The sequence below is a fragment of the Hyperolius riggenbachi genome, chromosome 8 (genome assembly GCF_040937935.1).
Source record: "Hyperolius riggenbachi isolate aHypRig1 chromosome 8, aHypRig1.pri, whole genome shotgun sequence".
NCBI classification, from domain to species: Eukaryota; Metazoa; Chordata; class Amphibia; order Anura; family Hyperoliidae; genus Hyperolius; species Hyperolius riggenbachi.
In genome coordinates, this window is record NC_090653.1 from 132,418,980 (window position 1) to 132,445,488 (window position 26,509).

General features: G+C 45.4%; 1 protein-coding gene across 1 annotated transcript in view; it reads right to left on the reverse strand.

Moving 5' to 3' along the window:
* The window catches only part of SERTM2 (serine rich and transmembrane domain containing 2), a 74,507-nt gene that overhangs the window by 47,232 nt on the left and 766 nt on the right, over positions 1 to 26,509 (reverse strand). The gene's annotated exons all lie outside the window — the stretch shown is intronic.

Consider the following 26,509-nt stretch of genomic DNA (forward strand, 5'->3'; position numbering starts at 1 on the left):
CGCCTTTTTCTCAACAAGTGTGAGACTCACTATACGCTTATCATTGGCATTCAGTGCTTAGAACGGGAGTTTTGGAATGGTATTTCATTAGTAACGTTACGGCTCTGCAATATAAAACTGTCTGCCCGTGCCTGGGATAGTCCCTAGTGATTACTGCAGCCTCATTATCCCCGGAATGCAGACCCTTCCCAGGTGTTCCTCTTTGTGTTCTGGAAAACGGATTGTAACAAACAATAATCTGGCATTATCTTAGCAGAGCACAGCTGCTTGTCTGAAGTTTAGAATGAACTTTCTTATAAAAAGCCACCGCCTGGGGATGTATAGAAAGAATTGCTGAATTCTGTGAAGCTTCCTTTATTTTATGACTTCCACTATATTTTTATGGACAGTCTTCTTGTACACAATCTCATGATTATAAGTGAAAATATTAGCTTTGAAGTCTGGGGCCCTTATTCAATTCACTTTTTCTGCTAAGTATTCCTCTAGGAGATAATCTTTCATCTTATGTTTAAAATAACTTTTCAGCACTCTGCAAATAAAGAAGTGCCAAAAAGTAGGTGAAAAAAATACTGTCAAAATGATTCAGCATATTTTCTTGCTCGCTGGTGGTTGAAAGGGCAAATTATTGACAAGCTGTGGAAATATCACCTAGGAGAAAATTTAGAATAAAAAGTGAATTGCAAATGGGCCCAGGGGCTATTTGCAATTCGCTTTTCCTTCTGAGTTTTCTCAGGGCAACGTGCGTGGATACATTGTGCTCCCAGCCATGACGTCGCGGCCGCACTGCCTCTCTCCTCCCCGCTTCCCTATTGGCTAGCAGCAGGATTTGATGGAAGCTGCCAGCCACAAAATTTTAAGTGATGCGGCCATAAGGCCGCAATCTAACAAATAGGCGATCGCGATCTACCGGTAGATCACGATCGACCTATTGGGCACCCCGGCCCTATTTAATTCAAATGTCCTGCCAGCAGCATCTTCAGGTCTCCTTGAAAGGCTACGAAAGTACTTGGGTCTCCAAGTACTTTCAAAGACGAGCAGCTCTGTACTGTACAAGTGCGAATGCAGACTCATACTTGCGCAATATGAAGCCACTCGTCTTTGGAAGTACTCGGAGATCCAAAGCTTTCTTTAACACTAAAGCTGGATGCTGGAATGGGGGTCTCGGCAGTGAAATGAGGGGATACAGAGAGGACCAAGGTTTTAAGGGATCTAGAGCATTCCCTCCTAGGGATCTATGTAACCCCAACCCCGTTGGTTAATACTTTAGGATAGTTTTAAAGGTTACCACCTACATGAATTTTAATATTATATAACACAAATACTGTATTTTACACACGTTTTGTAGTATACTATAATAACAGCATATAGATGATAAAGAGAATGGTTAATTAGTACTACCACCACCACCACCACTACTACGACTACAAATAGCACTACTACTATTACTACACTTACAGGATGGTAGTATTATTATCATTTATATCATCTTGAAGTCAGTTATGTTGCATTTATTTTCATAAGTGCCATTTTCTCTGTTCTAGTGGTTATTAATGGCTTCTCACCTAGAAACCTATTGCGTGATATATGAAAATTCCTTCTCATTTGTTTTGCAGAGTTCAGTATTATTAAATCCATACTCCTACGCAGTACTTTCAACAGAAATGATTGATTTAAAAGCTTTCTTCCATTATTCCAATTTCACCTATTAGCAATAGGTTGGAAGATGTGAGATGAAGTTATTCTCTTCATAGACTCTGATTTACTGATGTGTTAAATTGGCTGGCTGGGCTATCAGCACCCGGGAATGCAGTGAGGATACATCTTGCAGCTTTATTAAACCTCAACATGGTGCAGATGATTTGCACACTCACACCCAATACAGCACCATGTACATGCTACGTCTTATGTTGGTAATCATGCACCCCTATAGGCAGAAGATCATATGCCTACTCTTACATAACGTTGTTTAATGAGAACCGGTACAGATTGATTTTTTTTTTCCAATTTTGTTGTAGGTTTGATTTTAGATTTAGTTTTTGATTTATTTTAGGCTAACAAAAGTATCATGTCAATAAGTTGAGTAAATGAAATACCCATAAAAAGTTACTTATAAACAAGTAGCTATAGCAAATGCATACATGAAAAAACAGCTCACCTGTTCCTGCAAAATCCTGGCGGCAATAATTACTATTCCCTCTCCAGGCCGCCATGGACTCGGAGGGAAGACATTATTCAGCTGCCAGGTATTTATATTGGCTGAATTATGCTGTCTTTAAAGTAATTTGGGCTCTGTCTTTTGACGGCACCCAAATTACTGCCCTAGTTCTGCTATAGCCATAATTCATATTACAGCCTATGGTGGCGCAAGGTGCACCCATATTTCTCTGAGCTGGTTGGCGATGAATTTGAAGCATTTGCAAATAAATCTACTATACACAATCTATTATTTATATTTAGTAATTTGTAATTTAATACTTTACATTTACAATGACACTTTTAGTAAGGTAAGAATGCAAACATTTAAAAAAGCTTGGTAACAATGTTAATCCATGATGTTACCGCCAATGCTTGGTATGCATGTGTAGAGCTGCTCAAAGAAACTCAGACAAGTTTAGCTGTGTGTGCTGATGTGTAAAGTGCATGTTCACAATCTACCCAGACCTGCTTACTGATACTAAAATAAAGCTTAATGCGAACTGAGCACCAGGGCATTATTTTTAATGTTTTTTTCTTGCCATTGGAGAGGGTGGGGTGAGTGGCACTTATCTACTTGGTGCTGCTCCTCTGGCCCATGGGCCCCTACAGGATCTGCCCTCTTCTCCAAGGACCGACCAAAGCTGCAGAATTTTAAATTTTCCGGCAGTATCATGAGCGCACGCCCACCACAATGCATGCCAGGAGACATGGACTACATCTCCCAGCATGCATTGTGGCAGGCACACAACGCTGCCAGGAAGTTGAATATTCAGCACAGCTGTGGTCAGTCCATGGAGAAGATGGTGGATCCTAAATGGGATGGGGACCAAAGGAACAGTAGGTAAGTAATGAAGTAATGCCAGTCAGCCCAGCCCCCACCCCAAAACGGCAATCCCCATTAACCTCCCTGGCGTTCTGATAATGCGCAGCCGCACGGCTGCACATGGTTTTTTACACTTATTTTTTCTTTTAATCATGTAGCTAGCCTAGCGCTAGCTACATGATACCCCCTTCCCAGTGGTATCCCACCCACCCTTCCGATTGCCGCCGGCGATTATGGCCTTCAGGAGATCCCGTTCTGAACGGGATCTCCGCCAGGGCTTCCCCCGTCGCCATAGCGACGGCTGGAATGACGTCATCGACGCCAACGGCGTCGTGACGTCATAGGGAGTCCCGATCCACCTCTCAGCGCTGCCTGGCACTGATTGGCCAGGCAGCGCACGGGGTCTGGGGGGCGCGCTCGTTATGCGGCAGATTGCGGCGCATCGGTGGTGAGTGGCAGCGATCGTCTACAACACGCAGCAAGCAGAGTGCTTGCTGCGTGTTTTGAAAAAAAAATTATTAAAATCCGCCCACCAGGGCCTGAGCGGCACCCTCTGGCGTCTCTGGACGAGCTCAGCTCGTCCAGAACGCTCAGGAGGTTAAGAACCTCCCTTATGGGGAGGTTCAGTAAAAAAAAAAATTCAGTTGCCTTTAAAACGATATTGAATGCAAACATAAAAAATGCCACCAAGTAGAAAACATGAACAGAAAGTCAAATTACTAATAGTTAAACTGCTCTTCACTATTATAATATAAATTCTCTAATTGTCACAAAATCATTTATACCTATTTAATCATTTTAATGAATGCATAAAAATCCACCACTCATACCATCACACACTCATACAATTTCATGAATTGGAGTCCCTGTATACATTTTCAAAAACCGTGTTTGCAAATATCCAGTAACAAGTCGTAAAAATATATTGCACAAAAATAAAGTAGCCCTGAAAATGTACAAAAAACCCTCCAAAATAGCATCTTGCAAATGAATAGCCTCCACTGTGTATACGAATTCTGCCCAGTTAAAGTACATATATTGTATTCTTCTGTTACCGCTTACCATTCCAAAACAGTACTTCACCAGCCCACACACTGTATGTTGGGGAGGGCCTGCCAATCCTGTGTATGCAGCAGGTGGTATCAGTTGGTTTCCCTCTCCCTCATCTCCACTGTGTGATTGCTGAAAATCCTCAGCATATGTCTAATGTTACTCCACGCCTCTAACGCTCACAAGGGCAGATTCCTCTCCCTTTTGTATCTTGCAAGTTGTTGTAAATTTTTGTTAATCGCCATTATACCACTGTTCGTATTTTTATGTTCACATGTTTTTTTGTTTTTACTCTTTACAACACCAGAGAAGATGATGGCGCTATATAATTTAATAATAAGTTGTAAGTGCTGCGGCTTCTCAAAGAGCGGTCTGCAAATGTTCTGATTAGAGCATTGCAATCCACTGGTATTTGCATAGACAACTTTGGCCTGTATCCTTTATACATTCCAGTAAATTTTACAATCAAATGCCAATTAATGTAGCAAATCCAAAACTCTAGCTATGTGTGGATCCAGCAGACATTTATGAGTAGTCTGCTAAGTGTAACCATTCATACTATTATCATTTCAGTTGTGTATTAAAAGTAAGAGTGGAAAAATATGTCTGAACTCATGAACTCTTTATAGTTATAATTATAATTGCCAAACCGTATTACAGAAACGTTGTCAACATATTCCTGTTCCTATAGTGTTTGCTTGAAAATGTCCAGAATGGATTATTTTACTGTTTTTAGCTTATTGATCACCCACGATATGATACAGCTCAGGAACGGATGACCGAGCACAGCTCTGATTGCCGAGGAGAACGTATTCATTGAAATGTACGGTCAAGCAATTATTCTGCAGGAAGGACAGAACCTGCTCTGTCTATTGTGCAAGTGTGAGTTCATCTATAGCAAATCAGGTTCGGTTATTTACCTTATAATACTTCAATTGATACTCTTATTTAGTTTAAATATAATCTGTGACTGTAAAACATAAAAAAAAATTATATTTTTTTTTCTCAGGAGAGGGAAGCCTCTAGATCCTAATGAGGCTCCCCCCTCGGGCTTCGGCAGAAATAGCCAAGCTGGATCGGGGTCACTCTACTGATGGCTCACACCTGAACAGTAGAGCACACCTGGTCAGGCTCGACCATTTCCACTGGAGCCCGAGAGGAAAGCCCCTAGTGCGCCTGCGTGCAGCGCCGGGAGGATGAGGGACGGCTCTTTAGGATCCAGAGGCTTTACCCTTCCAAGGTAAGTACCCCCACGTCACGGTTAAAAAAAGGAAAATGTGCCTGTTAAAAATGTCTTTGCCAGTCATTAGCTTCAGCACTGAAACTGTCATCACACTGCAATGCAATACAAGGAAAAGCGGACATTAGGAGTTAGTTAATTGGAAACTAAGTAATCCTCCAGGAATAGGAAACATTACAACCACACCTATACAATTAAGGCCAACTTGACATCCCTTTAGTTTTGCAGCAAATAGTTAACGGCAGACCAAAAAGCAAACCGAAAGTCCAATGTATTCTAACTACGATTAAGACAAATCCGGTGAGATATCTGTTCTGAGAGATTACTTAAAGACGGTGCTCAACACAATGGTGGTATAGACTACCTACTACTACAAGGACTCTGAGGGATGGCTCCAATTCATGGGTGAGATCATACCCTATAGATTGACGCTTATAAAGCCTAAAGATCAATCTTATGTGGAGTATTACTAGGTCAGACTAGTGGCCTGGTCTCTGGTTTGTTGCCTTCTCATGGAAACATTGGAAGGGTTGGCTGCAATTCAGTTTCATTCAATTCTTATCACTAACTAATATAAATATAGGAGGGTATTAAGCAATTGGGCCTGCCCCTACTCCACTGCTACTAGGATTGACTGGACACGATTGGGAGAAACATCCCCCTCACCCACTGCTGTTCAATATATTGATTTACATGCGGCTGGGTGCACACAACATCCACCGGCTGTTTGCATTTGGATTGAACTATTCAATGCTATCTGTCTGTGATGCATAACTTTTGGAACATTCTGACATATAATCTTGCTAGAATTCCAGGGTAGTGGCTCGTTCTAAGCGTTTGTCTTGCCTATTTTATCTTGCTTGCTGTTTTCCTATGCATGATATTCTTGTACATGATGTTGGTCACCATATTAAACTGTTTTCTATTTTGGCATATTACTGTTTTTGGTTTAAATGTACTGTATTCCTTTTTTGATGAGATTTAATGGAAAAATGGAAGAATCTATGTCAATCTATCCACTTACTTAGTATCCATGTGTCTTAACCACTTAAGTACCAGTGGTCTCTGCCCCCTTAAGGATTAGAGACAGCTGATACAAGAACGAGCAAATCCCGACGAATCGCAGAGCATACCCGCCGCCATCATTGCCACACACCAGGATCCTCAGGACATAGACTCTGCCATATCTATGACGGCAGAGTCATGTGAGCCAGTCAGGAGCCGCTTTCATTGGCTCCTGACCATGTCTAGCAATGTAAGCCAATGGGAGTGGCTTACATTGATAGACATGGCCAGGAGCCAATGAAATCTGCTCCTGACCGGCTCACATGGCTCTGCCGTCATAGAGACAGGCAGAGCCTGTGAGCTGCGGCGAGAAATGTCGGGTTTGAGCAGCACGATCGGCGGGGAGCGACGGAAATGGCGAATGCGTGCTGCGGACGGTGATTGAAATCTACGCCCTGCCAGCCAGGAGCCCACCAAAACAGGGTGTATATTTCAATCATCGCGGTCTGAAAGTAGTTAAGCAGGAGATTTTTCCATAATATTATTATTGATAGTATATAATCCTGAGTCGTTCCACATATTTTGAAAGTATTACTTGAAATGGTGTTACCAGGTAATTGAAGTGTATTCGTCTAGCAGTGGAAAAATGTCCTGCGCAAGAAGCATACAGCAATTTTACTGGTATTTCCAAGGTATGTAGCACGTTGTGCAATTAGCCTGACACTTGTTACCTAGGTAATGTTTACATTTTCAGGGTAATGCACCCTATGCCACTTGTGCATTGCATGATACAATGTAGGCATTACCTAGGCAATACATGTCCCGCTAATTAAACAACGTAAGTGTCGCTAGTAGCTGTAAAATTGCCTTGTGCTTTCTGTGCAGGATAATTTAATGCTGCATAGTGAATACATTCCATGATCCCATATTTCCCCAATACACTTCCAGGATAGATGCTATGATGATAAACAAGAAATCTAATTCCTCAGGCTAGCACTTTTGTATCAAAGGCTTGGCCTTGGCCTGACAAGCGATCCTACCCATAATGCTTGATGAAGGTTTGGAAAGCTCAACCAGGTGGCAGCTTTACAGATCTGGTTGCAGATCACTTCACCTGCCAAAACCCAAGTCACCACAACCACAGAAGCTAAGTGTGCTGTAAATGTTAAGAAATCAGGAACCTGTCTGATGATTGGATCTAACCAGCCAAGGTTTAATTAGAGACCATAGAACCCACTTCCTTGCCTCCAAATACAGTGTCACAAATAGGAAACTTGACGCTCTGAAAGATATACAGTACTTCTTCCCATATATTCTAAAACTCATATGTTAGCATGCAAAAATTAGCAAAGTCGTTATATATGATTTTTGACTTCAGGCACAAAGGATGGGGGAATAACATCCTGTGACCTGTGAAACTTAGAGGATACCTTCAGCAAGACAGCAGGGTGTGTGTGGATCAGCATTTGTATCTTGAAAGCATGCCTAGATAAAGCTTAGGTTCCACTAATCCTCTTGACTTTTATGATAGCAACCAGGAGAACAGTTATTAACGTAAGTAGTTTTAGATAGCAGTATTTTAGCAGCTGAAAGCGAAACTCGTAAGTGTTTGTAGGACTAAAGTCAGGTCCCAGGGAGAGCAGAATGGTTTGACTACAGCCTGCTTTCTAGCAATGGAAGGAATCTAATCACTAATGGGTCCAAATGAAAACGGCACAGTTGATAGATTGATAAGCTGCAGGCCTTTCTTGACTCCATCATGAAGAAATTCTAGTTTTAGAAATGAGTATTTCAACCAAGAAAAGAATGCCATACAATACCTCAAGTGAATTTTCCTCCTGACTACACTGGGGCTAAAGAGAGTACTCACTTTATCTTTTGATCACTAAATCCAGGCACCCAGGTTTTACTATGTTTTGAGATCTGCTCCTGAGGACGGCTAACGCCGAAACCGGTCAGGCTGTGGAGACTGGGCAACACTCTATAACTAATCTAATCCATATAAGCACTGGATGTGCATTATATGCTGTTTTAAAGTAAAAGGTCCCTTGTAATAAGGGCCCTTGATGTGAGTATCCTTTGTGTTTTTTTATTTGGATTTTTAATAAATTTGAATGCATTTTAGTATGAACTAACAGTGAATTGATGTGTACATTTGGTGATGGTCGCCTGTCTGTCGGAGCACGGAGTGACTGCAGCTATCACCATTTGATGTTTGGATATTCAGCGCTGAGGATATTAGTGCATATACCTGTTGACCAGAGTGGATTTTGGTGACCTTGGCAGCTATTGGCAGACCTACAGCCAGTGGGTAAGGAGGACAGTGCTGTATGGTTTGAAAAGAATAGTGTGAAAGTAGCCTTAGCCTGAGGGGCCTTTCACACTGGTGCAGTGCAGCATATTTACCGCAGCCCACTGCAGTCCATGGGGCATTTCATACCGACGCAGTGCGACACGTTGCGGCGGGATACGATGCAATGCGGAGGTAGTGATGTTTTCGCGGCATTCCTGTGGCCAGGGAAAACCTACATTACCATGCGGCTCTGCGGCAACATGCTTCAGATTGCTAGTCATGTAAGTCTGTGGCGACGTGTGTTTGTTAAAATGCCTGCTGTAAATTTTAGCGTATATTTTACCCATTTAGCATCACTTCCTGCTTGGCCGGCTGGCAGACGGCGATTACCACGTATTAAGACGGTAATCCCTGGGTTTGGTAATCCCCTGGGCCACACTGCTACCGCCAATGCGCAGTGTGAAACCGGCCTGAGGCTACATTCTCACTGTGCCAAAAATGGCACATTTACTGCAATGGAACACAACAGTAAATGACAGATCCATTGTTATATATAGGATCTGTTCATACATGCCCGTTTGCAATGGATCCACTGTGTCTGTTGCAGCAAGCAGAACACGCACTTGTACCATGCACAATAATACCTGGACATCGGACAGAAGTCGGACATGTCATAATAGCAATATTATATATGACATGTCTGATGCAACGGACACACTAGAAACACTAGAAGTTACATGACGTGCACATTCCAGTGCATCCGCTGTTAACATGCACGGCACGGATCCGACATATTGGGATCGGACACTTGAGTTTTTTTACACTACATCAGTTGTTGTCATTTATAACTGAATGGACAACTGATGTGTAATATCCATGTTTCTTTAGGGCTCAGTTCACATCATGCGCGTTTGCAAGATCTACTCCAGCTAAAAAAGTAAGCAATTAAAATCTTACAGAACCGACAGGTTTTGAACTATTCTATCTCCTCACGGGGTGTAATGAATGTGGAATCGTCTCCGTGGTCAGCGCACCAGACGTGCGCTGACGCGGCGGATTTCCTCCACAAGCGTATAAGTGAGGACACCCAGGCTAGGTGCTATGCACCCGCAGAGGGCAATTCCCACCGGCAGATGGCGCTGTTGAGTGCAGGCGAACACAGCCGCTGCACAGCCACAGATGCCAAATGGGAATTGTACAGATCCAGGACAAGGTACAATCAGGCAGGGCTGGATAGCCCACAGGGAACAGAGCAAAGGGACAGAACCAATGTGTGCCCACCAAACTAGTCGCCACCCAGCAACGGCGAACACACAACGGCGGAAACGAAGTAGGAAACGCAATCGCAAGAATGGCGATTGCCAATAGCGACACAAGACTGGGCAGGACAGAGCACCAGGGTAGCAAAGGCACAGCAAATCATACAAAGAGAAAGATAAGGAAAATAACAAATGCTAGCTGAATGCGAACACCGCACTCATTCGCAACAGTGCACGCGTTCGTGCACGGTCTCCGCGTGTTACGCACAACAGAGACAAGCACGCCTAACTAACCAAAGACAGACAAACACGAAACAGAGAACACGAGCGCTTGCTTAACGGTTACCTCACCGAGACTACAGCAAGCGTTCGTATCAGACAAGACAGACAAACGTGAAACAGGAACTAGGCAGAAAGGATCCACCGCTCTTCCGTCAGAGCAAGTGTGATCCAAGCAGAAACACAGATCAGAAAGATCCACAGCCGCTACCGCTAGCGGTTAGTGCGATCCAGGAAGACAGATCAGAAGGATCCACAGCACCAGCTCCAGAGACTAGTGCGATCCAGGAAGACAGATCAGAAGGATCCACAGCACTAGCTCAAGGCAAGTGCGATCCAGGTAGACAGAACAAAAGGATCCACAGCACCAGCTCCAGAGACTAGTGCGATCCAGGAAGACAGATCAGAAGGATTCACAGCACTAGCTCAAGGCGAGTGCGATCCAGATAGACAGAACAGAAGGATCCACAGCACCAGCTCCAGAGACTAGTGCGATCCAGGAAGACAGATCAGAAGGATCCACAGCACTAGCTCAAGGCGAGTGCGATCCAGGTAGACAGAACAGAAAAATCCACAGCACCAGCGCAAGGCGAGTGCGATCCAGGGAAGACAGATCAGAAGGGGCTACCAGTAACAACCGCTGTTCCGGTTAGCACCCAGACACACAGAACGACTTCCTATCGGCCACCGCTGGGACAGGACAGTCGCAACAGACAAACAAACAGATAAGCAATCCTAACGGCACTAAAGAAACTGCCTAGTGCAGTCCCCAGAATTACTCTAAGATAACTTCAACAAGAAGTAGCATGGCTGACACTCTCTAGGAGTGTTTACTACAAACCCTGAAGGAATGACCAGCCAAGGACTGTGGTTAATCCCAACCTTTATACTGCCAGTCATCACAGGAGGCAGGTAGGGGATTTGCATAACGAATGTATGCAAATTCCTCAGCAGCAAGCTGCAATACTGACAAAAAGTCTCTCTTAAAGAGACCTGCAGAATGCAGACCTGAACAGTGGTCAAAAAGCTGCCTGTCTGCACAGGCAGCTGAGCAGATTCTCACAGGGGGATTCTCAGAATTTTCTTTGTTTTCAAAAGCATTTCCCAAATGACAGTTTTAACTGCCAAAATAGTAACATACCAGCCAACCTCCCTACTCACTTATTTTGTCAGTTAGACTTAGCAACTGCCATTCAGGAAATGCTTTTGAAAACAAAGAAAACCCTGAGAATCCCCCATGTGGAGATCAACTAGTCCAAAAGCTGTCGGTTCTGACAGATTTTAACTGCTTACTTTTTATGCTGGAGTAGTCCTTTAACTGAAAGCTTTCTCAAAAGGCACTGCTATGGGAAGTTAAAAAGCATACGTTTTTCAGCGTATAGTATAAGAAGCCTGTGTTTCAGTAAAGGGATTTGACTACTTGAATGAATATCCTCAAAATATGAATGGTTACTGGAACATGAGGATGATAACACACATCCTAACAAAGCAGTCAGCCAGAATCTGCCACCTCATTTAGTTGTGTTACTCAGCAGCAATAGAAGACCACCATAACCAAAAACTGTCATAAGAATATTCAGTCCAAATGACCTTTAAGAAATTGTTCAGTGCTGGTTTACGTAGCATAATGATTCACATTATTTACATGTAAGTTAGAAAAAGCTCATTAGTTATTTAATCTTTTTCAGTGACATCATACACATATTCCTATGGCAGTTCAGGTGTTCAGCACCAAGTATGTGGAAAGCCAAGTCATTCGTTTGCCAAGTTGTGAAGCCACAGGAGCAAAACTGTTATCTTCAGCCCAGTTATCTTCAGACACTGTTGACCCTTCCACTGATGGAAGAGGGGTTACCCAGTAGTGGGATCTAAGTGACCACAGGTCTTTGCCCACACCCCCTTGAGGGGAGTGCAGGATTTTGCTGCCTAGTGCCCACCAGGTCACTACTGGGATAATCTGAGCTATTGGTTGGGAAAACAGTGACGCTAGTATATGAGAAGGAGAAAACGTAGTCAGACAGTTAGCCAGAGGTCCGGGGCAGGCAGCGCTCAACGTAGTTAAGTCACAAGCCAGGGTCGGGGCAGGCGGCAATCAATGGAGTCAGGCCACAAGCCAGGGGTTGGGCAGGCGGCAATCAACGGAGTCAGGCCACAAGCCAGGGGTCGGGCAGGCGGCAATCAATAAAGGTCGGGGTCACAAGCCAAGGGTCAAAACGGGAATCAATCAGAATAATAACAGGAAGCAGTAGAGTCACCACAGGGCTTACGTCAAGCTGTCAGAATGAGCAGCACTGTCACTGAGGGCAGTGCTACTTAAAGGGAAGGTTCAGGGAGGGTGGGTTAAAAATAAAAATCAAATTCCACTTACCTGGGGCTTCCTCCAGCCCGTGGCAGGCAGGAGGTGCCCTCGCCGCCGCTCCGCAGGCTCCCGGTGGTCTCCGGTGGCGCGCCCGACCTGGCCAGGCCGGCTGCCAGGTCGGGCTCTTCTGCGCTCCAAGGCCCGGAACTTCTGCGTCCCACGCCGGCGCTCTGACGTCATCGGACGTCCTCCGTGCTCTACTGCGCATGCGCAGTAGTTCTGCGCATGCGCAGTAGAGCCCGGAGGACGTCCGATGACGTCAGAGCGCCGGCGTGGGACGCAGAAGTTCCGGGCCTTGGAGCGCAGAGGAGCCCGACCTGGCAGCCGGCCTGGCCAGGTCGGGCGCGCCACCGGAGACCACCGGGAGCCTGCGGAGCGGCGGCGAGGGCACCTCCTGCCTGCCACGGGCTGGAGGAAGCCCCAGGTAAGTGGAATTTGATTTTTATTTTTAACCCACCCTCCCTGAACCTTCCCTTTAAATACTGTGGGAATCAGAATGCCGGAAATTCGCACAAATTTTTCACGCATGCGTGAGTGCGACCCTTTCGTTGCATGCGCTGGTGCGACCTTTTCGCCGCATGTGCTGGTGCGACTTTTTCGGCTCATGTGCTGGTGCGAGCTTTGAAAGTCAAAGTCACATTTACTGCAATGGAACACAACAGTAAATGACAGATCCATTGTTATATATAGGATCTGTTCATACATGCCCGTTTGCAATGGATCCACTGTGTCTGTTGCAGCAAGCAGAACACGCACTTGTACCATGCACAATAATACCTGGACATCGGACAGAAGTCGGACATGTCATAATAGCAATATTATATATGACATGTCTGATGCAACGGACACACTAGAAACACTAGAAGTTACATGACGTGCACATTCCAGTGCATCCGCTGTTAACATGCACGGCACGGATCCGACATATTGGGATCGGACACTTGAGTTTTTTTACACTACATCAGTTGTTGTCATTTATAACTGAATGGACAACTGATGTGTAATATCCATGTTTCTTTAGGGCTCAGTTCACATCATGCGCGTTTGCAAGATCTACTCCAGCTAAAAAAGTAAGCAATTAAAATCTTACAGAACCGACAGGTTTTGAACTATTCTATCTCCTCACGGGGTGTAATGAATGTGGAATCGTCTCCGTGGTCAGCGCACCAGACGTGCGCTGACGCGGCGGATTTCCTCCACAAGCGTATAAGTGAGGACACCCAGGCTAGGTGCTATGCACCCGCAGAGGGCAATTCCCACCGGCAGATGGCGCTGTTGAGTGCAGGCGAACACAGCCGCTGCACAGCCACAGATGCCAAATGGGAATTGTACAGATCCAGGACAAGGTACAATCAGGCAGGGCTGGATAGCCCACAGGGAACAGAGCAAAGGGACAGAACCAATGTGTGCCCACCAAACTAGTCGCCACCCAGCAACGGCGAACACACAACGGCGGAAACGAAGTAGGAAACGCAATCGCAAGAATGGCGATTGCCAATAGCGACACAAGACTGGGCAGGACAGAGCACCAGGGTAGCAAAGGCACAGCAAATCATACAAAGAGAAAGATAAGGAAAATAACAAATGCTAGCTGAATGCGAACACCGCACTCATTCGCAACAGTGCACGCGTTCGTGCACGGTCTCCGCGTGTTACGCACAACAGAGACAAGCACGCCTAACTAACCAAAGACAGACAAACACGAAACAGAGAACACGAGCGCTTGCTTAACGGTTACCTCACCGAGACTACAGCAAGCGTTCGTATCAGACAAGACAGACAAACGTGAAACAGGAACTAGGCAGAAAGGATCCACCGCTCTTCCGTCAGAGCAAGTGTGATCCAAGCAGAAACACAGATCAGAAAGATCCACAGCCGCTACCGCTAGCGGTTAGTGCGATCCAGGAAGACAGATCAGAAGGATCCACAGCACCAGCTCCAGAGACTAGTGCGATCCAGGAAGACAGATCAGAAGGATCCACAGCACTAGCTCAAGGCAAGTGCGATCCAGGTAGACAGAACAAAAGGATCCACAGCACCAGCTCCAGAGACTAGTGCGATCCAGGAAGACAGATCAGAAGGATTCACAGCACTAGCTCAAGGCGAGTGCGATCCAGATAGACAGAACAGAAGGATCCACAGCACCAGCTCCAGAGACTAGTGCGATCCAGGAAGACAGATCAGAAGGATCCACAGCACTAGCTCAAGGCGAGTGCGATCCAGGTAGACAGAACAGAAAAATCCACAGCACCAGCGCAAGGCGAGTGCGATCCAGGGAAGACAGATCAGAAGGGGCTACCAGTAACAACCGCTGTTCCGGTTAGCACCCAGACACACAGAACGACTTCCTATCGGCCACCGCTGGGACAGGACAGTCGCAACAGACAAACAAACAGATAAGCAATCCTAACGGCACTAAAGAAACTGCCTAGTGCAGTCCCCAGAATTACTCTAAGATAACTTCAACAAGAAGTAGCATGGCTGACACTCTCTAGGAGTGTTTACTACAAACCCTGAAGGAATGACCAGCCAAGGACTGTGGTTAATCCCAACCTTTATACTGCCAGTCATCACAGGAGGCAGGTAGGGGATTTGCATAACGAATGTATGCAAATTCCTCAGCAGCAAGCTGCAATACTGACAAAAAGTCTCTCTTAAAGAGACCTGCAGAATGCAGACCTGAACAGTGGTCAAAAAGCTGCCTGTCTGCACAGGCAGCTGAGCAGATTCTCACAGGGGGATTCTCAGAATTTTCTTTGTTTTCAAAAGCATTTCCCAAATGACAGTTTTAACTGCCAAAATAGTAACATACCAGCCAACCTCCCTACTCACTTATTTTGTCAGTTAGACTTAGCAACTGCCATTCAGGAAATGCTTTTGAAAACAAAGAAAACCCTGAGAATCCCCCATGAGGAGATCAACTAGTCCAAAAGCTGTCGGTTCTGACAGATTTTAACTGCTTACTTTTTATGCTGGAGTAGTCCTTTAACTGAAAGCTTTCTCAAAAGGCACTGCTATGGGAAGTTAAAAAGCATACGTTTTTCAGCGTATAGTATAAGAAGCCTGTGTTTCAGTAAAGGGATTTGACTACTTGAATGAATATCCTCAAAATATGAATGGTTACTGGAACATGAGGATGATAACACACATCCTAACAAAGCAGTCAGCCAGAATCTGCCACCTCATTTAGTTGTGTTACTCAGCAGCAATAGAAGACCACCATAACCAAAAACTGTCATAAGAATATTCAGTCCAAATGACCTTTAAGAAATTGTTCAGTGCTGGTTTACGTAGCATAATGATTCACATTATTTACATGTAAGTTAGAAAAAGCTCATTAGTTATTTAATCTTTTTCAGTGACATCATACACATATTCCTATGGCAGTTCAGGTGTTCAGCACCAAGTATGTGGAAAGCCAAGTCATTCGTTTGCCAAGTTGTGAAGCCACAGGAGCAAAACTGTTATCTTCAGCCCAGTTATCTTCAGACACTGTTGACCCTTCCACTGATGGAAGAGGGGTTACCCAGTAGTGGGATCTAAGTGACCACAGGTCTTTGCCCACACCCCCTTGAGGGGAGTGCAGGATTTTGCTGCCTAGTGCCCACCAGGTCACTACTGGGATAATCTGAGCTATTGGTTGGGAAAACAGTGACGCTAGTATATGAGAAGGAGAAAACGTAGTCAGACAGTTAGCCAGAGGTCCGGGGCAGGCAGCGCTCAACGTAGTTAGGTCACAAGCCAGGGTCGGGGCAGGCGGCAATCAATGGAGTCAGGCCACAAGCCAGGGGTTGGGCAGGCGGCAATCAACGGAGTCAGGCCACAAGCCAGGGGTCGGGCAGGCGGCAATCAATAAAGGTCGGGGTCACAAGCCAAGGGTCAAAACGGGAATCAATCAGAATAATAACAGGAAGTAGTAGAGTCACCACAGGGCTTACGTCAAGCTGTCAGAATGAGCAGCACTGTCACTGAGGGCAGTGCTACTTAAAGGGAAGGTTCAGGGAGGGTGGGTTAAAAATAAAAATCAAATTCCACTTACCTGGGGCTTCCTCCAGCCCGTGGCAGGCAGGAGGTGCCCTCGCCGCCGCTCCGCAGGCTCCCGGTGGTCTCCGGTGGTGCGCCCGACCTAGCCAGGCCGGCTGCCAGGTCGGGCTCTTCTGCGCTCCAAGGCCCGGAACTTCTGCGTCCCACGCCGGCGCTCTGACGTCATCGGACGTCCTCCGTGCTCTACTGCGCATGCGCAGTAGTTCTGCGCATGCGCAGTAGAGCCCGGAGGACGTCCGATGACGTCAGAGCGCCGGCGTGGGACGCAGAAGTTCTGGGCCTTGGAGCGCAGAGGAGCCCGACCTGGCAGCCGGCCTGGCCAGGTCGGGCGCGCCACCGGAGACCACCGGGAGCCTGCGGAGCGGCGGCGAGGGCACCTCCTGCCTGCCACGGGCTGGAGGAAGCCCCAGGTAAGTGGAATTTGATTTTTATTTTTAACCCACCCTCCCTGAACCTTCCCTTTAAATACTGTGGGAATCAGAATGCCGGAAATTCGCACAAATTTTTCACGCATGCGTGAGTGCGACCCTTTCGTTGCATGCGCTGGTGCGACCTTTTCGCCGCATGTGCTGGTGCGACTTTTTCGGCTCATGTGCTGGTGCGAGCTTTTCAGCGCATGCGCTGGTGCGTTCTGTATGGCTCCATGCATACTGGCTCTACATACTCTGGCACTCTTATTGGCCTGAGTAAGCGGGCTTAGACCCGTGAAACGCGTTGCCTGTGCAAAAATAACATTCTCTTTTTTCCTATGAGAAAGTCCTTATTGAGGTAGCCACCTCATTTATCGTTTTTAAGTCAGTTTTATAAACCGCTGGGCGCTTCTTTACCCTCATTATGTTTAACACTGGATTCAACTTTATCCCAATCAGTAGCTGATACCCTCTTTCCCAGAAGAAATCTTTCCCTTCAAATAGATACAGAGAGTATGTAGAGCCAGTATGCATGGAGCGCTTCAGTGCACTCTTATTGGCCTGAGGAAGCGGGCTTAGACCCGTGAAACGTGTTGCCTGTGCAAAAATAACATTCTCTTTTTTCCTATAAGAAAGTCCTTATTGAGGTAAAGCCACCTCATTTTTACTGTTGTTTTCAACTTAGTTTTATAAACCTCCGGGCGCTTCTTTACCCTCATTGTGCTTAGTCACCCCCCCACACACACACACATCTGCTCCCCCCACCACCACCACCACGATTTAAGCCATTATTGTCTTTTAAAGAAGAAGCGACCGTCACCAGTCCCAGTCTGGGACACCCTGAGTGGAGACAGGTTCATTATCTCCACCTGCTTCCTGTGGACGGTTGCCCCCAGCAACCCACCTTTGTGAGTAGCTCTTTTATCATCATATTGTTTTCAGTGTTACTGACATACTACACCATTTGGGCTCCTGATTATTTTATGTCTCTTCTTTCCAGGGTGTCCCGACACCCAATCCACTGAATCCAGAGTTAAGTTTCTTCTTCTTCTCAATTTTACAAGGAGTTGACGCTTATCTAAGACTGCCACATATTTACAGTATATGTTTTATCCATCAATTGTTATAAAGGGGTAAACACTCCACTCCCTTAGAACCTAAGCCCACTAACGCAGTTGTGTGCAGTTGTGTCCTCTTTTCAGCATCTGTAAGATTGATGTGTTGCTAAAAAGCCGACACAACTGCCCACAACTGCGTTAGTGGGCTCAAGCCCTTATAGATGACTAGGAAGTGCTCTCCTCTTAGAAAGTAGAGAATGCCTTTAGCTTGAGTGTTTGGGTTATACACTGTCTGCCACTTTTAGCACAGATTGCCAGTGGAAATGCAATGGCTGTCTGTTGCTCTCTGCTGTTTGGAATGTTCCCAGGCATCTGCAGCAAAGTTCAGCCTAGCCGTTTCTGTAAAGCTGGGGTTTCCTCTAGATTCAGACCCCCAAGCAATGCAATGCACCTCTGACACTGGAGATACAGGATTTTTGGATTTTTGGATCTTATGGAATGGGGAGGCTCCAGCTTTGCAGCTGTGACTAGGCTTCAGTTCAGTGCATGCAAAAAGGGCAGAAAGTTGATTGCCAGGTGAAACCACTAGTAGAATATTAGCAAAATTGTTGATATTCTACTGTTGGGCACTGATTATACCGCTAGTAAAATATCAGTAAGTTTATCAAAATTGTATTATCGGTTTACCTATCCTTCCTCTCACACTAACCCTCACCCCTAACTACTACTAACATACCCCTAGCTACTCCCAGTGCAGTTTCTAGGCTAAAATGCACCCAGGGCGAGGTTGTAAAAATTGCGCCCCCCCCCCCCCGAAGCAAGGTATGGGTGCCCGCAGTGTAGGTTAGCCAGGTCTAGTTGCACTCAGTATAGATTCCCCCAGAATAGGTACCCCAGTATAGGTAGCCAGCTATAGGTCCCCCCAGTATAGGTAGCCAGGCATAGGTGAGCCAGTATAGTTGCCTCCGGTATAGGTTAGCCAGGTAGGTGCCTCCAGTATAGGTAGCCAGTATAGTTGCCCACAGTATAGGTTAGATAGGCAGGCGTCCCCGGTATAAGTTAGATAGGTGCCCCCAGTACAGGTTAGCTAGGTGGGTGCCTCTAATATAGGTAGCCAGAATAATTGCCCCCCGCATAGGTTAGATAGGTAGATGCCCCCAGTATAGGTTAGTTAGGTAGGTGCCTCCAATATAGGTAGCCAGTATAGTTGTCACCTGTATAGACTAGCTAGGTAGGTAGGTGCCCCCAATACAGGTTAGATAAGTTAATGCTCCCGCTATAGGTTAGATAGGAAGGTGCCCCCCAGTATAGGTTAGGAAGGTGCCCCCCAGTATAGGTTAGATAGGTAGCTGCCCCCCAGTATAGGATAGGTAGGTGCCCCCAGTATAGGTTAGATTAGGTAGCTGTCCCCTCAGTATAGGTTAGATTAGGTAGCTGCCACCCAGTATAGGTTAGATTAGGTAGCTGCCACCCAGTATAGGTTAGATTAGGTAGCTGCCACCCAGTATAGGTTAGATTAGGTAGGTGCCCCCCAGTATAGGTTAGATTAGGTAGGTGCCCCCCAGGATAGGTTAGATAGGTAGCTGCCCCCAGTATAGGTTAGATAGGTAGCTGCTCCCCAGTATAGGTTAGGTAGGTAGCTGCTCCCCAGTATAGGTTAGGTAGGTAGCTGCTCTCCAGTATAGGTTAGGTAGGTGCCCCCCATGATGGAGGGGGGAGCCGCAGCCGCGGGGAGGGCAGCCCGACCTCTCCCTCCCTCTCCCCGGGCCGCCCTCCATGCGATCCCCCCTCGGACGGAGTGCAGAGTAATGCGCAGGGAAGCGCTATAGAAAGCTACTCACCTCGCTGGCTCCAAGCGCTGCTCTCTCGCCGCCAGTCTCATCTCTCCATACACGCTGATACACACACACGCTGCTTCCTGTTTAGCAGCGTGTGTGTGTATCAGCGTGTAGGCAGAGAGAGGAGACTGGCGGCGAGAGAGCAGCGCTTGGAGCCAGCGAGGTGAGTAGCTTTCTATAGCGCTTCCCTGCGCATTACTCTGCACTCCGTCCGAGGGGGGATCGCATGGAGGGCGGCCCGGGGAGAGGGAGGGAGAGGTCGGGCTGCCCTCCCCGCGGCTGCGGCTCCCCCCTCCATCACAGCGCCCCCCTCCCAGCAGCGCCCCGGGCGGCGGCACGCCCCGCACGGCCGTAGAAACGGCCATGGCTACTCCTAACACTAACCCTCTTCTACCAACTCTAATATCTAAATCCCATGCACCTGATAACTTACCCCTACTGCAATATTTGTCCACCCACTGTACGGTAATTTTACCAGTTATAGCGCCAGGGGAGTTGTGTGCACTACGCAATTAGCGCAATGCATGTTACAGGCGTAATGTGCATACAGTGTGCTACCATAGCAATGCCCAGATTAATAGTGTAATGCATGCTACTCTCCTGGTGTTTGTACCAGTAACATTCCCAGTTGTTTGTGCATTAAGCCCCTGGTCACTGCACTCAATGAAATTATGAGGATGGCGGAGCTACTTATTACAGCTCAAGACAGAGTGGATACATTTATACACAATGGTCTGTATGGCTAGATTATAGAATAGGCATCTCATTGTAGAATGCAGTTGTGAGTGTGGAGAGGTAAGACAGTTTGGCCCTAAAATCAATACATCCTATGTTATCTTTAAGCTCTTGTCCTTGAGAATTAATGTTATCTCACCATTAATTCCGTTACAATTTTCAGACCAAGCAGCATGCGTTTGACTGCAGTTTTTCATGGTTATACCACCATTTGACCTTTTTAGTGTCCCCTAGAATCTCCCTCTTCCTCTGTCCTTTCCTACACTTTTCTTTCTTTCCTTCTCTTTTGTTTCTTTAGTTCTTTAAATCAAAAAAAAAAAAATACTCTGTATCCTTAATGAGTAAACAATAAAATTGTGCTTTGGATATGTTTATTATTTTATAACACCATCCTTTAGGTGTCTGTATTAAGTAGGAAGGTGAGGTATCTTTGACACCCTATAGGAAAAAAAGATTCAGTAAAAGGGAGCCCAGATAACGTAGTGTGTTAGAGGTAAATGAGTAGAAATAATAGACTAAAGAGGCTACTCACAAAATTAGGTTGCAATAGGGGCAACCAGCCACTCAAAGCAGGTGGAGACAATAAACCCACCTCCACTTGGGGTGTCCAAACTGGACTGGATGTGGTCACGCTCCTTGGTAGAAAGGACTGACTGGTACCCACAAGGTGTTAGCCATGTGAGGCCAGAGAGGAACCCCTCCAACCTTGGTGAGGGGCCCAGATGTGAATAAAACTGAGTTAAAAGCAATAATAAAAATGAAAAAGTTGGCTTACCTCAATGACAACAGTCTCGTAAGAATTTACTTAACACAGGAAACACATTTCATGGGTAACAGCCCGCTTCCTCAGGCCAATGAAAGTGCCAAACAAGGAACAGCCAGGAGCATTAGGCGCCTCTGCTCCTGACTGTTCCTTGTCTGGCACTTTTATTGGCCTGAGGAAGTAGGCTGTGACTCATGAAATGCATTGCCAGTGCTAAATAAATGTGTTTTTGTCTTATGAGACTGTCATCATTGAGGTAAGCCACCTCACCTTTGTTGGTTGTAGCTCAGTTTTATTCACATCTGGTCCCCTCTTTCTCCCCATTCTGTATTAAATATGTATACTGCTACACACTTGTTTTGTAACTCATTACCACACTATGTTCAATTATCATGTCCTTGTATATTTTTTTTACGGAGACAATAAAACTTTGGTTATTATAAAAAAGGATTTGTATTAAATCGATGTCCCATCATTCAAACAAGCTGTACATCTTAGTGTGTGCGCATTAATATGCCATCACCTGCAAATCAAGTGATCTTGTATAAGTTGCTTGGGAGGTACTAGCGCTCTTGTTATGCATGCCCTGTAGAATTGCTTGCTGTCAGATTTAGCTGATGATTGAGCACCTGGGATCTCTATTGGAGCATACTGCTTTACCATGCTATTAAAGAATATTCAGTGACACCAGTAGCTGCCATGAAAGACATTAGGCCGTCTTAGACTGTAGACTGCACACCTGGATGTTAACCTACATAAATCAGAATATTTTCTAGAACAGATCCATTACTGCTGTAGCCAGGATTGTCATTTAAAACACTGTATAAAAATTAACCCTTCAGTTGCACTATACTACTTTCATCACCTGCTGTATGTTGCAAATTTCATTTATGACTTTTCACCCATCTACAAAGTTTGCATGCGAGAAGAGATTTCCCACAACCACTGTGTGGTTTATCATCCTAAATAATGCCTATAAATAGAATATCCATGGGGATGCATAGATGGGCTAAAGTTAACAAATGCCGGATGTTTGTACATTACTAGTAATGTATCTCGTTCTTACAGAGGATCTGTAGTGAAAATAATGCAATGAATAAAAAATGCTTCTATTTTACAATATTATTATAAATTATTTACACAGTGTTACCCATTGTGAAATCCTCACTCCGCTTTACAGTCTAACATTTATCACAGTTTACTGAGAGTACTATGCACAGGGGGACACACTTCTTGTTCAGCAGTTGGAAACAGCTGTTATTTCCCACAATGCAATGAGGTTCACAGACAAGAAACTGTGAGGGCCATGGCCCAGACATCACACTGTGGGAGGGGATTCATTCACCACAATATCAGGCATACAGACCCCCCCCCCCCCCCCCGCCCCCCTTGATGATCTATTTAAAGAGATATTGAAGAGATAAAGAAATTTATATCATGAATTGGTTGTGTAATAGGGGTAATTACTAGAACATTGGTAGCAAAACAAATATTCTCACATTTTTATTTTCAGTTATACAGCTTTTTTTTTTTTTTTTATAACATTGCATCATTTTCTAATACTTGCAGTTTACACATTACGTTTTTGCAGAACAGGCAGTGAACTTTTGACCTGTTCTGAACTTGTTTCTGCAAAAGAAAAACACAATACAGCTGAGATAACCTAATCAGAAGTCAGAGCTCTCCATGACTTTCAAAGCTGCAGAGCTCAATGGCTATTTGCATAGATAACAACTGGAGTTTCTTAAATCTTCCTGTACTGGAAACAATAATAGACGTATGTCTCTGCTACTAATGCTTTATTTCTTAGCTGTACTACACAACCAATTCATTATATCATAATTTTTTTTCCCGCTTCAGTGTCTCTTTAAGGAAAGGTAAAGATTTCTTGTGGGAAAGGGTGCAGGGCTGCCCTTTGAAGGTTTGAACACACTAGCTTCCGTGTGTTTGCTTTTCATACACTCTTATAACTGGGAGTGGTCTGCCCATGCTCAGTTCACGAAGACTAGGCGCTCGATTCACAAAGCGGTGCTAACCCAGTTAGAGACTTTAGGCGTGATAACCATTGCACCACACTGGTGAAAAGCCAGTTTAGGCGTGATAAGTTTAGGCATGCTAAGTTTAGGCATGCTAAGTTTAGATAAGTTTAGATCGCGCGCAAAGTCCCGCACGCAAATCAGTGCCATTAAACTCTATGCGAAGTGCACCAGACTTTGCTAGCGCAAAACTTTTGATCAGCTGTGCACTGCGGTGCTAACCCAGTTGGTGCTTAAACTTATCACACCTAAACTTATCACACCTAAACTTATCATGCCTAAACTTATCACACCTAAACTTATCATGCCTAAACTGAGTTTAGGCGTGATAAAGGGCTTTTCACCAGCGTGCTAACTGTTAGCACCGCTTTGTGAATCAGGCCCTATAACTGCACTTCCCCAGCTATGGGAGCATGATGGAAGAGGTGTGCGGCCTGGAACAGTGCATGTTAAGTGCCCGCACCCCAGTTGGACTGTACAGACTTCACAGGAGCACAGACTGCAGTTGAGTCTCTTTATGGCACTCTTCGCCAGGCCCCAAACAGCAGCCCCGCCTCTTCCGCCATGATGCCCTGAAGGTGGCCCTGAAAGGAGGTATCAGCTACTGAGTTCAATCCTAGGTTAAAGTTCTGCGTACGTATTGTTCCCGGCAGTGTTCAATTCTGTTCCCCCTTCGAGTCGTAGCAACTGGGAGGGAGATGTAATTCAGTGTTGGGAGATTAGTGGAACCCTGAATTACCCTTATGCACCCCGAGCACTATAGCGTTACTGCTATAGTGGCACCTAGTTTCGGCGCTCGGCACTGAGCGCTGAAACCATCTGCTTTGAAAGTTCCTTCTTAAGCTATGTATGTACACATGCAAGATTAAACTCAGCTGAGGCAGCAGATAAAGCGTGCCTTGGGTGAGAATCTAGTGTGTGTACAGAAGCTTACCAACATCCCCTAAAGATTTAGCATGCCAGACCTATATTGATGTCTAATGCCCCAGTGACCCCCGAGCGCATAATTCTCCCACTCACCCCACCTGCCGAAAGCTGCTCTGGCATGCGCCATATGTTGTCTCGCCTGCTCTCTTCATAGTAACAGATGTGTTGCTAGCCTCCAGGCTAGTGTTGTATACAGCCTTGGCCCCAAGCCATTGGCAGAAGGATTGAGGCCTGATCCTTACCGAGCGACAATCCGCACATATGTGTATGGGGCTTTACGGTGCATTCCACTAGACCCGGGAATGTTGCATGTCAGATCTCTTCTGCACTGGTTGTGTCACATCACAAAGCTTTGAATAGGCCAGATTCGTGGGTTTTGTATTGCCTCTTCCTGTTTTCCTATAGTAAAACATGTGTGTTCCATATGTATTACACAACTGCCAATGCACCTTACGGAATCTGCGCTTTCTGTATTAACAAGCTCAGAGATCTACAAGAGTTCATTACCAGGCACACAAGCTACGTATTAGCAAGCAAACAACAGCACTGCAGAGCACATTGGAGGCTTGCTGCTACTCTTGACAGTGAGAAAGGAGCTGTAAGGAATAATCACCTTTGGGTAGCATCTTTCCCTTACCATATGGTGTTATTCAGTCTTTAACCCCAGCGTTTGCCAGCATGAAATTATACGTCAGTTTAAACCTAACTTATTAGTACATGTATAATGTGTTTAATTGCAACATTTTTTCAAGGTATGTTGCAGCAGCATAATATAGTTATATGCACATTTTCCTAAAAGTAACACTCTCTTTGTCAAACAGTGTAAATGATGATTCTAGAAGCTAATGAAACAGACTGCAAAGCATACCTCTCAGTTATAAAGCCCAGCCTTGGAGTGTGTTCACAGAAGATATGAACTTGTTCAGGAGAAGTGTGGTGATGAGCAGTGACACAGGATGGCATCATTTTTATAGGGAATAATAGACAGGTGAACCAAACGCATAGCAATGCAGCATCCTGGCTGTTTTTCAGTGCACAGCAGCTCAATGTGTGGCTGTCAGTGGACATTATGAAAAATCGTTTTTTTCTTTGCTCCTGTGTATTGCTTCAGTGGGAAAAGCTGCAAGACGGAATGTGAAAGAGTCCTTAAGGAGCCTACAGACATGAGATGACAGTTGCCAAGCAGTTTGCTACGGTATGAGTTCAGCTATAACCTGCTAGTGCCCAGGGGATGTAATGGCCACAAGTGTGATTTCTGCTGCGAGAGGTTCGTTGTGGAGCTGACCTCCAGCTACAATACAGACAAAAGTGCTGGCTGTTAAGATGTCATCCTATGTGTGCTTGGAATTGGCACCAGGGGTGAAAACAAAGAAAGGTGTGCATCCCTTAGGGTTACAGGCTGGGTTTAAGAACGGAAGGTTAGTGTTGGGGTTAAAGCGGAATCTTCTAATGTTAGGCAATAAAGCTTAAAGCTAGGCATTAGAAATGTGTAACCATCAGGGGAAAGGTTAGGGTTAGGTATAAGGAAGTGGTTAAGATCAGGGGGATTATTAGGGTTGGTATTCAGAAGTGAGTTAACATGGAGAGATTAAGGTTAGGCTTTAGGATGGCTAAAATTTACCAGGGGGATCAGTTACCCTAAGATAATTAACAGGGGAAAAGTTGCAATAACTGTTGAAATATGAATGGCATTTCCAAACAACCCATATATCAGAAAAATCACTTTGCTGACACTCATTGCCGGTGCTCCAACAATTTGTCCTAAATTGTCGAAATGTCCTACGCTAATGACAGGATGATGGAAACTCCATCGAGGAGACCTACAAATCGAAATAACCTACTATGGAAATAGGCTGATTGTATATGTGTTTCACTGTATGTTATTGCTAATAAAGTAATAATGGAAATAAGTTTGAACGTTGGAGCACCGGCACCCAAAGTGTTCGCCCCGTATCTGTACATATCTTACATTTATCCTGTCTAACCCCTGTTGTCTGGATTGGTCTCATGCTTGTAGTATCTATGCAGACAGCTCTGGCTGAGTATCAAAAAGAAAAAATTGATTGGCTAAGTTGGAGATCGTTGCCTAATCATCACTGAAAAAAAAACGGCACGCTTATGTGATTCCACTCTTACCTCCTCACTACCTCACTGCTCAGCACTATAGCAGCAGCATTTGGCCCGTGGATGTGAA